The sequence below is a fragment of the Rattus rattus genome, chromosome 5 (assembly GCF_011064425.1).
Source record: "Rattus rattus isolate New Zealand chromosome 5, Rrattus_CSIRO_v1, whole genome shotgun sequence".
Classification (NCBI taxonomy): domain Eukaryota; kingdom Metazoa; phylum Chordata; class Mammalia; order Rodentia; family Muridae; genus Rattus; species Rattus rattus.
In genome coordinates this window covers 142,525,720-142,542,319 of record NC_046158.1, presented here as the reverse complement: position 1 = coordinate 142,542,319, position 16,600 = coordinate 142,525,720, and the positions used below count along the sequence as shown (strand labels likewise).

Below are 16,600 nucleotides of genomic sequence, written 5' to 3'. Positions count from 1 at the left end.
GTTAAACCATGGAAGATAACATACAAGCATGAAGGTGTGAGCTGTCCCCTAGCCACACTCAGAACACTATGACCCCAGACAGATATCTCAAACTGCAAATTGATTTAGGTTAGCTTGTACCCAGATGAACTACCGTTTGTGTAGTAAAGGCTGTTTCAATTTAGAAGCTGTGAGAAATTTTTATATTGCTTGACTATAAACGGTACTGAGAAATAGCAAATAGTATGTAGTGTTGCACAGATTCTCTGCCTGCCCACTGTCCTGATTGCTGTGACCCTACCAAGGGACCCCAACAACTGGATAATGACAGATATGAGGAGTTAGGGGCATCTCCAGAAGGAATAATAGGATGGGGATAAGATTGTGTAGGATGTGCCAGAGATCTGGTTGGGGGATGCTCCATGGAAAGTATTAGTGTGATGGTAGCTGACACTCACTCCAAGGAGCGTGTGAGGTGGAGCCTGAAGTGATCACCTTTTGTAACCTCCCTGGAGTCCCAGTGAAGGAATCATCATACTAACCCATCTACAGAGGAGGTGCAAGGACAAAGAAGGAGTGGGGTCTGAGGGAATGAGGTACCAATGACTGGTCCAACTTCAGACCCATCTCATGGATAAGAACCAATCCCTGACAGCATTAATGATACTCTGCATCCTTACAGACAGGGGCCTAGCATATCTGTCCTCTTGGAGGCTCCAGGTAGTAGCTTTCCAAAATGGCCAAACACTGGAGGGAGCTCCAGGAACTGGTGGAATATTTTCCAGGAGGAATTGAGGAATCTGGAAGTAATAAGAACTTCACAAGTAGAACAACAGAGTTCATTGACCTCAGTACTTAAGGGGTCCCAGAGAATTATCCAAAAACCAAAGAGCATTCATGGCCTGGACCTGTGCCCACACCCGAAAACATGTATACCCTATGAGCAGCTTGAAGGTTGTTATTTATATGTGTTCCCAAACAACTGAAAGAGAGATGGTCCCTCAGCCTGTTGGCTGCTTGTCCTGTCTGTTCTCTTAATTTTGCTTCCTATTCTCATGGACATGTCAATAATGAAAAAAACACTTGTTATTTTACAATATGTACAGAAGACAATTTTTCAACACTATAATGTTTTAGCCTAATTTTATTTGCATATCTTTGCAATAGGAAATGTCTACAGTATGTAATACTCACAACATAAGTTCGAACACTGTATAAAGAGGATCTAAAATTTTGTCTCCCAGTCTCAACATCTTACATGCCTTAATAACCCATATCACAGTAAACACACACACACAAACACACACAAAAGATTTTATTAAAAATACATCTCATTTCTTTTACATTATCTAGCATCTTTAGATAATCTCCTTTGATGACATACTTGAAGTGGAAGTACCAAATGGTACCTATTTGGTACCTGAAGAACCACAGAACTTTTAAAAATATGTAAATATCCACAATAATCAATGGTATGGATTTTCAAATGAAGGATATCCACACAAACACACACACACACACACACACACACACACACCCCCCCACAAGAACACATGCACACATAGAGCTGTATTTAATATGCATAAATCATCTCATTGCCTGGGCCACTCCCAAACTTCCACATTGCTAATGCCCCCCCTGTGAAAGTTCTGATTGATTGCTTAGTAAAATCTTTATCACATCTTTGCTACTCAAAACCGACTTGGGGCGACACCGCTGAGGCTCCTCTTCCGTGGCACTTACATGGAGGGTACTCTGTCTTTCTCAGCTCTCAAGCCTGCATCCAATTCGTTTCCTGGTTTGGTGATCCTCCTTGCTCTTGAATCCAAAAGTGATTCCTCTGTCTCTGCCTAGACATTGGCCTCTTGTAATTTCACCAATAAGAACGTGCTGGGGATAGGGAGTCTCAGGTCTCAAATGCAGGATTCTCATGTAATTTGGGAACCAATTTAGCATTAGAGGACATTAGAACCAATCCACACCAATTGGGAAGAAGCAACAAAGAAACAGCCCCAGCCCCAAGAATACCCCCCGCCTTTTTCATCACCCTCCAATTCATCATCTGGTAAAACTAAGTTCACGTTCCCAGGCAGACAGGAGTTGTGGACTTCCCATTGGTGGCCACCTTCCTTTACTCATCTTTTTGTTTTTGAAAACATAATGACGGTCTCTAATAATGCCCTGGCTATTTATCTTGTGCTCCTCAAAACACAACACTTGTACTCTAACACCAAAGAACAAACGAATATCATTGACTAAACTGTAACACCCACATCCTAAAACAGTTGACACTTTAATCTACATAAGCATCTACCCCTAAATTCTGGACAGTGGGAAAATGTATCTGAAATTGGCCCAGATGTGTTTCCTCTTTATTTTTTAATTGATTGTTCAATTTTTTTTCATTCCAGTGTTATCCCCCTTCCGGTCTACCCTGACTGTTCCACATCCCACACCTCCTCCCTACCACACCCAAGAGGATGTCCCCATCCCACCATCCCACATTGTGGTGCCCTAAGTCTCCTGAAGATATGTGTATCTTCTCTGAATGGGTCCAGACCTAAATGTCCTCTATTGTATGTGTTGGGGGCTCCTATGCTCATGTATATGCTGCCTGGCTGGTTGCTCAGTGTCTGAGACATCCCAGGGGCCCAGGTTAATTGACACTGCTGGTATTCATATAGGATCACTCTTCAGGTTCTTCCAGGTTTTTCCTAATTCAACCACAGGGGTCCCCAGTTTCTGCCCATTGGTTGGGTGTAAATGTCTCCATCTGACTCTTTCAGCTGCTTCTAGGGTCTTTCAGAAGGCAGTCATGATAGGCCCCTGTGTGTAAGCATACCATAGCCTGAATCATAGTGTCAGATCTTGGTGCCTCCCACTGAGCTGGAACCCAATTTGGACCTCCTTTTGCTCAGGCTCTTCTCCATTTTTGTTCTTCCAGTTCTTTTACACAGGGACCATTCTGGTCAGAGATTTTGATTGTGGGATGGCAGCTCTATGACATTCTGCGTCACAGTGATTAGGGGATGTCTTACTTGTCACAGTTTAGGCTTTGAGTTCATTTTCTGTCCATGATCCAGGAGCAGCTTTATTACAATAAATCCCTGCCATTTTCATCACCTGTGTTTGAGTTGTGTTGTATTTGAGAGAACCCTATTGCACAAAGGCTTTTCCACATTGTTTACACTCATATCTTTACAGCATGATTATTTTCATGATGATAAAGACTTTAGAAATGTGCAAAGACTTTACCATATTCAATGCCTTCATAGCTTTTTTTTTTGCCCTGATGATGATATGTGAGAATTGAAAAGACCTCCCCATATTAAATCTATTCACATAGTTACTATCTGGTACGGATCGTTTCATGTTGATGAAGTCTATAGAAATACATGAAGGTTTCACCAGGCTAAATGCACTCACAAGGTTTTATTAAATACACTCAAAGGATTTTTCTAAATTATGGTTTATTTTGTGCCTTTGAATATGACTGATATGCGAAGGTGTTACCACTTTGCTTACATTTTTAGGGTGTCCCTCCTGTTTGTCTTCTTTTATGTATTTGAAAGATGATTGCTAGTTCAAATACAGAGGCATAATCACACTGATTATATTCATAGGGTGTCTATTGAGTGTGTCTTCTTTTATTTACTTGCAAAGTACTATGATTTGCAAAAGGTTTGCCACATTTCTTACATTCATAGGGTTCCTATGCAGTGTGTATTATTTTATGGGCTAGGAGATGACTGTTTTGGGAAAGGTTTTACCACATTAGTTACAGTCCAAGCATTTTTCTCTAGTACCTATTCAGTTATGCAGTTGCAGATGCTTGTGATGTCTCAGGCTTAAGAACATTTAAGACATTTATTGGGTTTCTCTGCTGTGATTGTTTATGTTATAAAACCACACTGGTTGCTTTCAAAAAAGTTTCTCTCCTGTATGTGTACTTTTAAGATTTTAGAGACCACTGCTTTGTGAAAAAGTTCTGGCACATTGGTTACAGTTAAAGGGTTTCTCTCCTGCATGGTTTCTATTGTCTTTGTAGATGACTCTTTTGTGCAAAGGCTGTAGCATATTTGTTACATTCACAGGTTTTCTCTCCAGTATGTCTTCGTTTATGTTCTTAGAGATTACTACTTCCTGCAAAGGCTTTCCCACATTGGTTACATTCATAGGGTTTTCTCCTGTATGCATTCTTTTATATTTTTGGGGATCACCACTTTTTACAAAGGGTTTACAACATTGGTTAATTCATAAGGTTTTTTCAATTATATGTTCCATTATGTCTTTTGAGACTACTCCTTTGTGCAAAGGCTTTGCCACATTGGTTACACTCATAGGGCTTCTCTTCTGTGTGTGTTCTTATATGTCTTTGGAGAGTACAGCTGCGTGCAATGGCTTTGCCACATAGGGTTTCTCTCCTGTGTGTGTTCTTTTATGTCTTTGGAGAGTACTGCTGTCTGCAAAGGCTTTGCCACATTGGTTACATTCATAGGGTTTCTCTCCTGTGTGTGTTCTTTTATGTTTTTGGAGAGTACTGCTGTCTGCAAAGGCTTTGCCACATTGGTTACATTCATAGGGTTTCTCGCCTGTATGTGTTCTTATATGACATTGGAGATGACTGTTTCGTGTAAAGGCTTTACAACATTGATTACATTCATAGGGTTTCTCTTCTGTGTGTGTTCTTTTATGTTGTTGGAGAGTACGGCTGTCTGCAAAGGCTTTGCCACATTGCTTACATTCATAGGGTTTCTCTCCTGTATGAGTTCTTATATGTATTTGGAGATGACTGCTATGTGCAAAGGCTTTGCCACATTGGTGACATTCATAAGGCTTCTCGCCTGTATGTGTTCTTATATGACTTTGGAGATAACTGATTCGTGTAAAGGCTTTACAACATTGATTGCATTCATAGGGTTTCTCTCCTGTGTGTGTTCTTTTATGTTTTTGGAGAGTACTGCTGTGTGCAAAGGCTTTGCCACATTGCTTACATTCATAGGGTTTCTCTCCTGTATGAGTTCTTATATGTTTTTGGAGAGTACTGCTGTCTGCAAAGGCTTTGCCACATTGGTTACATTCATAGGGTTTCTCTCCTGTATGAGTTCTTATATGTATTTGGAGATGACTGCTTCTGTGCAAAGGCTTTGCCACATTGGTGACATTCATAGGGTTTCTCTCCTGTGTGTGTTCTTTTATGTTTTTGGAGAGTACTGCTGTGTGCAAAGGCTTTGCCACATTGGTTACATTCATAGGGTTTCTGTACTGTATGGGTCCTTTTATATTTTTGGAGATATTGGTTTTGTACAAAGGCTTTACAACATTGGTTACAGTTATAACGTTTTTCTCCATTACATGATCTTTTATGTCTTTTGAGACTACTCCTTGGTGCAAAGGCTTTACCACATTGATTACATTCACAGAGTTTCTCTCCTGTGTGTGTTCCTTTATGATTTTGGAGAGCACTGCTTCTTACAATGTCTTTACAACATTGGTTACATTCAGAAGGTTCTTCTCCATTATGTGTCCTTTTATGTGTTTTGAGATTATTCCTCTGTACAAAAGCTTTACCACGTAGGTTACCTTCATAGGTCTTCTCCCCATTATGCCTTTGGGTATGACTCTGAACTGCAAAGCCATTACCATACTGAATAAAATCAAAGGTTTGCTTTCCAGTAAAACTTCTTTCATACCTGCAAATACAATTGGCACATGTAAATTTTTCTCACATTGATTATATTCATGAATCTTTTTATATCTATGAATTCATTTCAAATTTGGTTTAAATGTAAAGAGCAAAATGATCTTAACATAATATCAGTTTGTTTACATTCAAAGGTGTTGCCTTTTATTATGGGTTGTCTTGAATGTTTGAAGACACATGGAATAGGAAGAGAATTGATTACATGACTCATATTTATTCCATAATTTATCTATTAAGAGTATTAACATATTTGAAGAGAACTCAATGAACTCAGAGCGTTTGTAGACTGACTGCGAACATAAATTTTGTTATCTTTTGAGGAATACTACATTTGCAACATGAGCCAATGCAAAGAGGATAATTTCTATAACCCTAATCTCCTGAAGTGATTCAGCACTTTGAATGTGTAAATGTCCCAAATCATAGTCAAAAACTAAATATTTATCAACTTTCCCCATATTAAGAAACTCTCCTCAAAGTGGTATATACTGTACATCTTCTAATTTTTCTGGAAAAGAGAGAGGTATGTTGCTTCTTTCAGTATCACTATGCTCTCCTGGCTTGCATTCATAGGGACATATGACATCCATAGCAAAAAAGAATAACGCAATTACATTCAACACATTACAAAAGAAAATTTCTACATTACATTTACACAATTTCAATTTGTTTTCCTCACAGAGATGTGGTACAGGGTTTAAGGTTTCTCCACAAAACCATTCTTGAATCTCATAAACTGTCCATATCATTAAATTTAGCCATGCTGTTACAGAATAAGGTTCACCACAATTTACTATGGACTATTTGCTTATTAAAAGGGTGTAGACATATAATGATGACCTAATCAATATGTGCTGCAGTGTGTATTTTACCCTGTTGCTTTTCTTTAAAACTTGCTGCACACATGAAACTTTCTTGGGAGGCATTATCTTATCATCTTTCACGTGAAAATTACCTTCCATGTCTTCCAGAATGTTTACAATATTCTTCAGTAGTATGGTCTTCCCAAATGTAGCCTAAAAATGGTATCAGAGAAAGTATGTTAAATTATTGGAATTAGGCAACATCTAAGTTACTATCTTTAGTGAACATTAGAACCATGACTGATTTATTCACTACATTCTTCCTTATTTTTAAGTGAAATTAAAAAAAAAAACAAATATTAAACAAAACCAGCTGTGCCTAAATTTTACAAAGTGAATGATAAGTTCATTGAATTACCTATAGCACTGAGATTCCTACAGGTCTCCAGCATTACACCTTGGTAGAGACTCTTCTGAGAAGGATTCAGCAATGCCCACTCTTCCTCAGTGAAGTTCACATGCACATCATCATAGGTCAGGACATCCTAAAAGATACAATACATGTGTACACAATACAGCATGATACTGCCTTCCAGCCTCCATTTGCACCCAAAGGTGGGGCTGTCCCAAGGTCCTCCATACTCAAAACCGGTCTTCAGAGGTGGTCTATCAGGAGCACTCTCACTCCTAAGCCCACAGGTGAAACCCCACTTTCTCTCCACTGACTGTCCAAGGGAGATACACCAGGAGCTAACAAGGCACAGGAATGTCTGAGCAACCTGAGATGGGACCCTTCTGGTCTCCATCTGCTCCCAGAGCTGGAGCTGTCCTATTGCTCTCTAGACCAAAAACCTTCCCACAGAGAGATGGTCTCTTAGGAGTGCTCTCATTGCTAATCACACAGGTTGGAACACACATTTGCTCCACAGTTGTTAAAGGAGAGACAAACTGGGAACATTCCTGGCAATGGAATGGTGGGGAGGCATGGGAGAGGAAACACCTGGTCTCTATCAGAGCCCAGAGCTAAGGGTGTGTCATAGCCCTCCAGACCCAAAACAAGGCCAGAGAGTACTGGTCTCCCAGGAGCATTCCATTCCTAAGATCAGAGGTATATGAGATTCCAGGAGGAACAAGCTAAAGTCAGAAAAAACAAGACCAATTAACATTAGCAATAACTGGATGGCAATAGGCAAGCCCAAGAAGCGAAGCATCAGAAACCAACACTAATTGTCATCATCACGACACAGTACCATGGGGTGGTGAGAAGAAGGTATATCCTTTTGTTTTAGGATAGAATGTAATATAAATATCTGTTAAGTCCATTTGGATCATGATTTCTCTTAGTCTGTCTATGTCTCTGTTTAATTTTTGTTTCAATGATCTGTCCATTGATGAGAGTGCGGTGTTGAAATCTTCTACTATTATTGTGTGAGGAGCAATGTGTGCTTTGAGCTTTAGTAAGGTTTCTTTTATGTATGTAGTTACCCTTGTATTTGGAGCATAGATATTTAGGACTGAGAGTTCATCTTGGTGGATTTTTCCTCAGATGAATGAATATGAAGTGTCCTTCTTTATCTTTTTCGACGACTTTTAGTTGAAAATTGATTTTATTCGATATTAGAATGGCTACTCCAGCTTGCTTCTTCAGACCATTTGCTTGGAAAGTTGTTTTCCAGCCTTTCATTCTGAGGTAGTGTCTGTCTTTGTCTCTGAGGTGTGTTACCTGTAGGCAGCAGAATGCAGGGTCCTCCTCAAGTACCCAGTTTCTTAATCTATGTCTTTTATTGGGGAGTTGAGACCATTGATGTTGAGAGATATTAAGGAATAGTGATTATTGCTTCCTGTTGTATTCATATTTGGCTGTGAGATTATGTTTGTGTGCTTTTCTTCTCTTTGTTTTGCTGCCAAGACAGTTAGTTTCTTGCTTTTTCTAGGGTGTAGCTTGCCTCCTTTATGTTGGGCTTTACCATTTATTATCCTTTGTAGCACTGTTTTTGTGTCCTTTCTTTATTCCTTCTATTTCCATTTTTAACTCCTTCACCTGTTTGATTATGTTTTCCTGGAATTCTTTCAGGGATTTTTGTGACTCCTCTCTATAGGCTTCTACATGTTTATTTATGTTTTCCTGCATTTCTCTAAGAGAGATCTTCCTGTCTTGCTTGAAGTCCCCCAGCATCATGATCAAATGTGATTTTATATGTAGATCATGGTTTTCTTGTGTGTTTGGATATTCAGTGTTTTCTTTGGTGGGAGAATTGGGCTCCAAGGATGCCATGTAGTCTTGGTTTCTGTTGCTTGGGTTCTTGCGCTTGCCTCTCGCTATCAGGTTTTCTCTGGTGTTACCTTGTCCTGCTATTTCTGACAGTGGCTAGACCGTCCTATAGCCCTGTGTGTCAGGAGTGCTGTAGACCTGTTTTCCTGTTTTCTTTCAGCCAGTTATGGGAACAGAGTGTTCTGGTTTCGGGCGTGTAGTCTTTCCTGTCTACTGGTCTTCAGCTGTTTCTGTTCACCTGTGTCCTGAGTCCACCAGGTAGGTCACTTGGAGGAGAAAAGTTGGTCTTACCTGTGCTCCCACGGCTCAAGTTGCTCATGGGGGCTGCTTTTGAGCTCTTGGTGAGGGAGGCAACCAGGAGGCTCTGCGCTGCCTTTTCCTGGAGCCCCAGTGCACCGGGTTCCCAGATGGCATTAGGTGTTTTCCTCTGGAGTCATAAATGTGGGAAGAGTGTAGTCTCTTCTGGCTTCCCAGGCGTGTCTGCACCTCTGAAGGATTAGCTCTCCCTCCCAAGGGATTTGGGTACAGAGAACTGTTGACCTATTCCCTTCAGGTCTGGGTGGTGTCTGGCCTGCGGAGGGGGGGTCTGGACTGCGAGGGGGTCTTGCGAAGCATCAGAAACAAACACTAAGTGTCATCATTACAACACAGTTCTCTCACCACAACAAATAATGGGTATAATAACATAGCAGCAAATCAAGATTTGGACTGAAAATCACATCTCATGGTCATGATAGAGGATTTTAAGCAGGACATAAATAACTCCTTTAAAGCAATACAGAACACGTGTAAATAAGTAGTTGCCTTAAAGAGGAAACAAAAAAATCCCCTAAGATTTAAAGAATAGCACTAAGAAAGTGGGGAAGAAATTGAACAAAAACCATCTAGGATCTAAAAATGTAAATAGGAGCAATAAGGAGACCACAAAGAGAGACAAACCTGAAGATAGTAAACATAGGAAAGAGATCAGGAGTAATAGACGTAAGCATCACCAACAAAATATAAGGGATTGAAGTGAGAATCTCAGGGGCAGAAGATTCCATAGAAAACATTGATACAATAGTCAAAGAAAATGAAAAAAAAAAGTACAAATCTTCTAAGCCAAAACATCCAGGAAATCCAGAACACAACAATGTTGTGAGAAGAGCAAACATAAGGTTAGTAGTCATAGAGGATAATAAAGATGCCAAACTTAAAGGGACAGTAAATATCTTCAAAGTTTTTCTGAGGTAAACTTCCCTAACTTAAAGAAAGAGATGCCCATGAACATGAAAAAAGCCCACAGAATCAAAATAGACTGGACCATAATAAAATTTCCTCCCATCACACACATAATTTAATGTCTGCTTCCTGCTATATGGATTATGTTACAAGATGTGGGATTTGTACTATTGACAGACTCAGCAGTATGAGCACATGAGAAACTTTTGCATCTCAGAAGCTCCTTTTGTAACTAAGAATTGAATTTCTGTAAATGATGCCATTGTCTGGAGGTATAGAAAGGTAAAAGGATTCTAATGAAATACTTCTGAAGGAACCCTATTCTACTAATTTCTAAACAATTGATAAAATCAGTCATACAAAACTGAATGTAGAACATTCAGAAATTCAAGAACTCATCAAACCCCATGGGAGAGAGAATTCATCGCCCAGACATGTGGGCACTCCTGAGACTGTAGGGCAGGAGAAACCGCCAACTCTTCCTACCATTGCCCACATCCCTGGCTCAAGAGGAAACTGTATAGGGCCTCTGGGGACAGGAAGATAGGCACAGTCAAGCTGCAGTAAACTGCAGTCCAGACTGTGCCCTGATCTGAAGAGACCCGGTCAAACAGCTCCCTGTACCTAAATCCCATGGGAGGGAGAGATAGACCTTCAGAGGGGTAGACATGCCTGGGAAAGCAGAGGAGACTACTCTCTGCCCACATTTCTGACTCTAGAGGAATGTGCATAGTCCCTTCTGGGAGCCCTGTGCACAGGGATCCCGGAGGAGGTGGAGGGCCTGCTGGCTGCTGACCTATTTGAGAACTGAAACCCAGGCCCGAGGAGCGACTTCAGACCTGAAACCAGAGATAGGACCAACTTTTCTTCTCCAAGTGACCTGCCTGGTGGACTCAGGACACACGCCCACAGGAACAGCTGAAAGCCAGTGGATTGGAAGGACTACACTAATGAAAGCAGAACACTCTGTTCCCATAACTGGCTGAAAGAAAACAGGAAAACAGGTCTACAGCACTCCTGACACACAGGCCTATCGGACCGGTCAAGTCACTCTCAGAAATAGCAGAACAATGTAACACCAGAGACAACCTGATGGTGAGAGGCAAGCGAAAGAAGCCCAGCAACAGAAATCAAGACTACATGGCATCAGTGGAGCCCAATTCTCCCACCAAAGCAAACACTGAATATCCAAACACACCAGAAAAGCTAGATCTAGATATAAAATCACATTTGACCGTGATGATGGAGGACTTTAAGAAAGACATAAACAAATCCCTTCAAGGAATGCAGGAAAACACAAATAAACAAGTAGAAGCCCTTAGAGAGGAAAGACAAAAATCCATAAAAGAATTACAGGAAAGCACAACCAAACAGGTGAAGGAACTGAAAATGGAACTAGAAAAAATGAAGAAAGCACAAAGGGAGACAAGCCTGGATATAGAAAACCAAAGGAAGAGACAAGGAGCTGTGGATAGAAGCATGAAACAGAACTCAAGAGAAAGAGGAGAGCATTTCAGGAGCAGAAGATTCCATAGAAATCATTGACACAACTGTCAAAAATAATGTAAAAGGGAAAAAGCTACAAAAGATACAGGAATTCCAGGATACAATAAGAAGATCAAACCTAAGGATAAAAGGAATAGAAGAGAGTGAAGACTTCCAACTCAAAGGACCAGTAAATATCTTCAACAAAATCATAGAAGTAAACTTCCCTAACCTAAAGAAAGAGATGTCCATGAACATACAAGAAGCCTACAGAACTCCAAATAGATTGGACCAGAAAAGAAACTCCTCACGTCACATAATAGTCAAAACACCCAATGCAGAAAACAAAAAAAGAATATTAAAAGTACTAAGGGAAAAAGGTCAAGTAACGTACAGAGGCAGACCTATCAGAATTACACCAGCCTTCTCACCAGATACTATGAAAGCCAGATATCCCAGAAAGATATCATACAGACCCTAAAAGAACACAAATGCCAGCCCATGTTACTGTATCCAGCAAAACTCTCAATTAATATAGATGGAGAAACCAAGATATTCCATGTCAAAACCAAACTCACGCAATATCTTTCTACAAATCCAGTCATACAAAAGATAATAAATGGTAAAGCCCAATACAAGGATGCAAGCTACACCCTAGAAAAAGCAAGAAACTAATCGTCTTGCAACAAAACAAAGTGAAGAAAAGCACACAAACATAATCTCACATCCAAATACGAATATAACAGGAAGCAACAATCACTATTCCTTAATATCTCTCAACACCAATGGATTCAATTCCCCAATAAAAAGACACAGACTAACAAACTGGATATGTAATGAGTATCCAGCATTTTGCTGCCTACAGGAAACACGCCTCAGAAACAAAGACAGCACTACCTCTGAGTAAAAGGCTGGAAAACAACTTTCCAAGCAAATGGTCTGAAGAACTAATCTGGAGTAGCCATTCTCATATCAAATAAAATCAATTTTCAAGCAAAAGTCATCAAAAAAGATAAGGAAGGACACTTCATATTCACCAAAGGAAAAATCCACCAAGATGAACTCTCATTCATAAATATCTATGCTCCAAATACAAGGGCACCTACATACATAAAAGAAACCTTACTAAAGCTCAAAGCACACCTTGTTCCTCACATAATAATACTAGGAGATTTCAACACCCCACTCTCACCAATAGAGAGATCACGGAAATAGAAATTAAACAGAGACATAGTCAGACTAAAAGAAGTCATAAACCAAATGGACTTAAACACATATTTATACAACATTCTATCCTATAACAAAAGGATATACTTTCTTCTCACCACCTCATGCTACTTTCTCCAAAATTGACCATATAATCGGGCACAAAACAGGCCTCAACAGATACAGAAAGATAGAAATAATCCCATGCGTCCTATCAAACCACTACTCTTAAAGCTGGTCTTCAATAACAACCAGGAAAGAACGCCCACATATGCATGGAAGTTGAACAATGCTCTACTCAATGATAACCTGGTCAAGGAAGAAATAAAGAAAGAAATGAAAGACTTCTTAGAATTTAATGAAAAAGAAGGTCCAACATAACCAAACTTATGGGACACAATGAAAGCTGTGCTAAGAGGAAAACTCACAGCTCTGAGTGCCTGCAGAAAGAAACAGGAGAGAGCATATGTCAGCAGGTTGACAGCACACCTAAAAGCTCTAGAAGAAAAAGAAGCAAATACACCCAGGAGTAAAAGACAGGAAATAATCAAATCAGAGCTGATATCAACCTAGTAGAAAGAAAAAGGCTATACAAAGAATAAACAGAACCAAAAGATGATTCTTTGAGAAAATCAACAACATAGATAAACCCATATCCAGACTAACAAGAAGACACAGAGAGTGTGTCCAAATAAACAAAATCAGATAAGAAAAGGGAGACATAAGAACAGAATCAGAGGAAATTCAAAAAATCATCAGATCCGACTACAAAATCCTATATTTTACAAAACTTGAAAATCTGGAGGAAATAGACAATTTCCTAGACAGATACCTGGCAACGAAGTTAAATCAGGAACCGATAAACTATTTAAACAACCCCATACCTCCTAAAGAAATAAAAGCAGTCAATAAAGTCTCCCCAACCTTTAAATAAAAAAGTGCTCAGGTTCCATTAGTTCTGGCTGCTGCTTACCTTTCAGCCACTGGGAGGAAGCATTACACATGTATCCTTTGCTAAGCAGCTTGCTCCTCTTGTTTGTGGACATGATCTTGCACTTACCATGTTGGGCATTCTGAGCTCCTCTCACAGCACCCTGAAGAGTGACTCAGCATGTACCAACCGGAAGCACTCAGAGGGGCTGAGTTCCCAAAGGAAGTTGCAGACCTTGTACCTGGAAGAGCTTACTCCTTGCCTGACTGCTAACTCCCTCTCGAGGTGCTGATTGGCTAGTGAATTTTGAGTGACATCAGCCTTATCCTTAGGGTTCAAGGGTTTTAAAGAGACACTGCATAGTGGTTCCAGCCTAGGCCAATGTTTCACAATACCTGCAGATCAGAATTTCAGCAGCACAACCGCTTTTCTTCCAATAGCTTACCTGTCTGTCCTCCAGTCAATCTCGCTTGTTCCCTTGTTCCTGGTTTTGTTCCCAGCAGTTAATCCATGCAAGCAGACTAATGACTGACATCCAAGAAAGCATATATAACAGATCACAATATCTGAAGGGAATTTTTAATACTTCTGTTGTCACATCACATGGGAACCTACACCCCTCTATAGCCATGGGTAAATTAAATTGTTATTTAAGTTGTTTTAGACACTGTTTTTTATCATATCAACAGAAAAGGCAGTAAGACACGTCCAAAATGTCTTATACCTGGTTGAGAAATTTTATGTAATTGAAGGGAAATATTATTATAATCTTAAGAAAGTAGGAGGACGATCATATCTTATAGATTCAAAAGATTATGAACACATTGTTTCTCCTGAAAACTAATCTTTTGTAACAGAATGCCATAGATTCCCTTCAGTGTCCTTTTAGACTAATGAGATTAATTATACACTGAACATTTTATTCTTGTATAAAAAATTCTTAAAGTGCAAAATGCTACCACACCGAGTATAAGTATGGATTTATCTACAGGATGAATTTTCTGATGATTTTTGAGAGTAATGCTGCATGCAATGATTTAGCAATTGCTTATTGATAGGAATCCAGTCCAGTAAGTGTCATGTATTTGTGGATAACTGTGTTGTAAAAAGCGTTTTACACATTAATTACATTGGTAGTTCTCCCAATGTGGTTATTTTCTTATTTATCGAAAAATTCCTGTTAAACAAGTATTGGGTGTAATGGAATTTGGTTAATACCTGCTTCTCCCTGGCAACAGCTGCACAAGTTTACCAATCAGAACCAGCTGAGGAATAGGCATTCTCAGTGTCTCAAATGCAGGAATCTTGTGCAATTTGGGGACTGATTTGACACTAGCAGCATTAGAACCAATGCACATTTCCTCATTTTGTCCATTTAAAGGCCTTTCATCTCAGATATACATTGAACATTGTTGTAATACTTATATCTATAAGGTATGATGTACACTAACCACATCCAGTTCATCAGTTTTGTCAATAGAGTTGGGACACTATTCTGGCATCTATCCTAGCTTAAAGAGTTTACAATTTTATGCCCGAATTTTGTTTTTATATTAATTTGCATTACCATAAGAAAACCATCCTTCAAAATCTATATCATCTTCCTTCAGTGCTTGCTCTACACTTTTCCAACTTATCCACTCCTATGGATATTTTTGTTCCCCTTTTAAAGAATTAGTGTAGCATCCCAACTTGCGTTATCCTTCTTCTAGAGTTTCATGTGGTTCATGGATTGCATCTTGAGGTATTTGAGCTTAGGGACGAATATCCACTTATCATTGAGTGCATACGATATGTTTCTTTTTCTGTGATTGGGCTACCTCTTTCAGGATGCTATTTTCTAGTTCATTCCATTTGCCTATGAATTTCATGAAATCATTGTTTTTAACAGCTGAGTAGTACTCCACTGTGTAGATGCACCTTATTTTCTGTTTCCATTCCTCTGTTCAAGTGCATCTCGGTTCTTTCCAGCTTCTGGCTCTTATAATTAAGGCTGCTGTGAACATAGTGTAGCATGTGTTTTTGTTGTATGTTCGAACACTTTTGGGTATATGCCCAGGAGAGGTATAGCTTGGTCCTCAGGTAGTGAAATGTCCAATTTTCTGAGGAACCTACAGACTGATTTCCTGAGAGGTTGTACCAGTTTGCAATCCTACCAACAATGGAGGAGTGTTTCTCTTTCTCCATATCCTTGCCAGTATCTGCTGTCATCTGAATTTTTATTTTATCGTAGATATTCTGACTGTTGTGTGGTGGAATCTCAGGGTTGTTTTGATTTGCATTTCCATCATGACTAAGGTTGATGAACATTTCTTTAGGTTCTTCTCTGACATTCGATATTCCTCAGCTGTGAATTCATGTTTAGCTCTGTACCCCTTTTTAATAGGGTTATTTGGCTCTCTGGAGTCTAACTTCTTGAGTTCCTTGTATATTTTGGATATTAGCCCTCAATCCTCTATGTAGGATTGTAAAAGACCTTTTCCCAATCTGTTGGTTGATGATTTTGCTAAGGACAGTGACCTTTAACTTACAGAATCTTTGCAGTTTTATAAATTCCCATTTGTTAATTCTTGATCTTTGAGCATAAGCCATTGGTTTTCTGTACAGGAAATCTCCCCAGTGCGAATGTGTACAAAAATCTTCTCCACTATTCTTCTATTAGTTTGAGTGTATCTGGTTTGATGTGAAGGTCCTTGATCTTCTTGGATTTAAGCTTTGTACAGGGTGATAAGAATAGCTTTTTTTTTGCCCTGATGATGATATGTGAGAATTGAAAAGACCTCCCCATATTAAATCTATTCACATAGTTACTATCTGGTACGGATTGTTTCATGTTGGTGAAGTCTATAGAAATACATGAAGGTTTCACCAGGCTAAATGCACTCACAAGGTTTTATTAAATACACTCAAAGGATTTTTCTAAATTATGGTTTATTTTGTGCCTTTGAATATGACTGATATGCGAAGGTGTTACCACTTTGCTTACATTTTTAGGGTGT

The 16,600-nt window shown here is 39.4% G+C and overlaps 2 pseudogenes; one reads left to right on the top strand and one right to left on the bottom strand.

Moving 5' to 3' along the window:
- Positions 1-3,005, top strand: part of LOC116901067 — a 10,266-nt pseudogene extending 7,261 nt beyond the window's left edge.
- Positions 3,006-3,027: 22 nt separating this feature from the next.
- Positions 3,028-9,255, bottom strand: LOC116901066 (annotated as a pseudogene).
- Between the last annotated feature and the right edge of the window lie 7,345 nt (positions 9,256-16,600).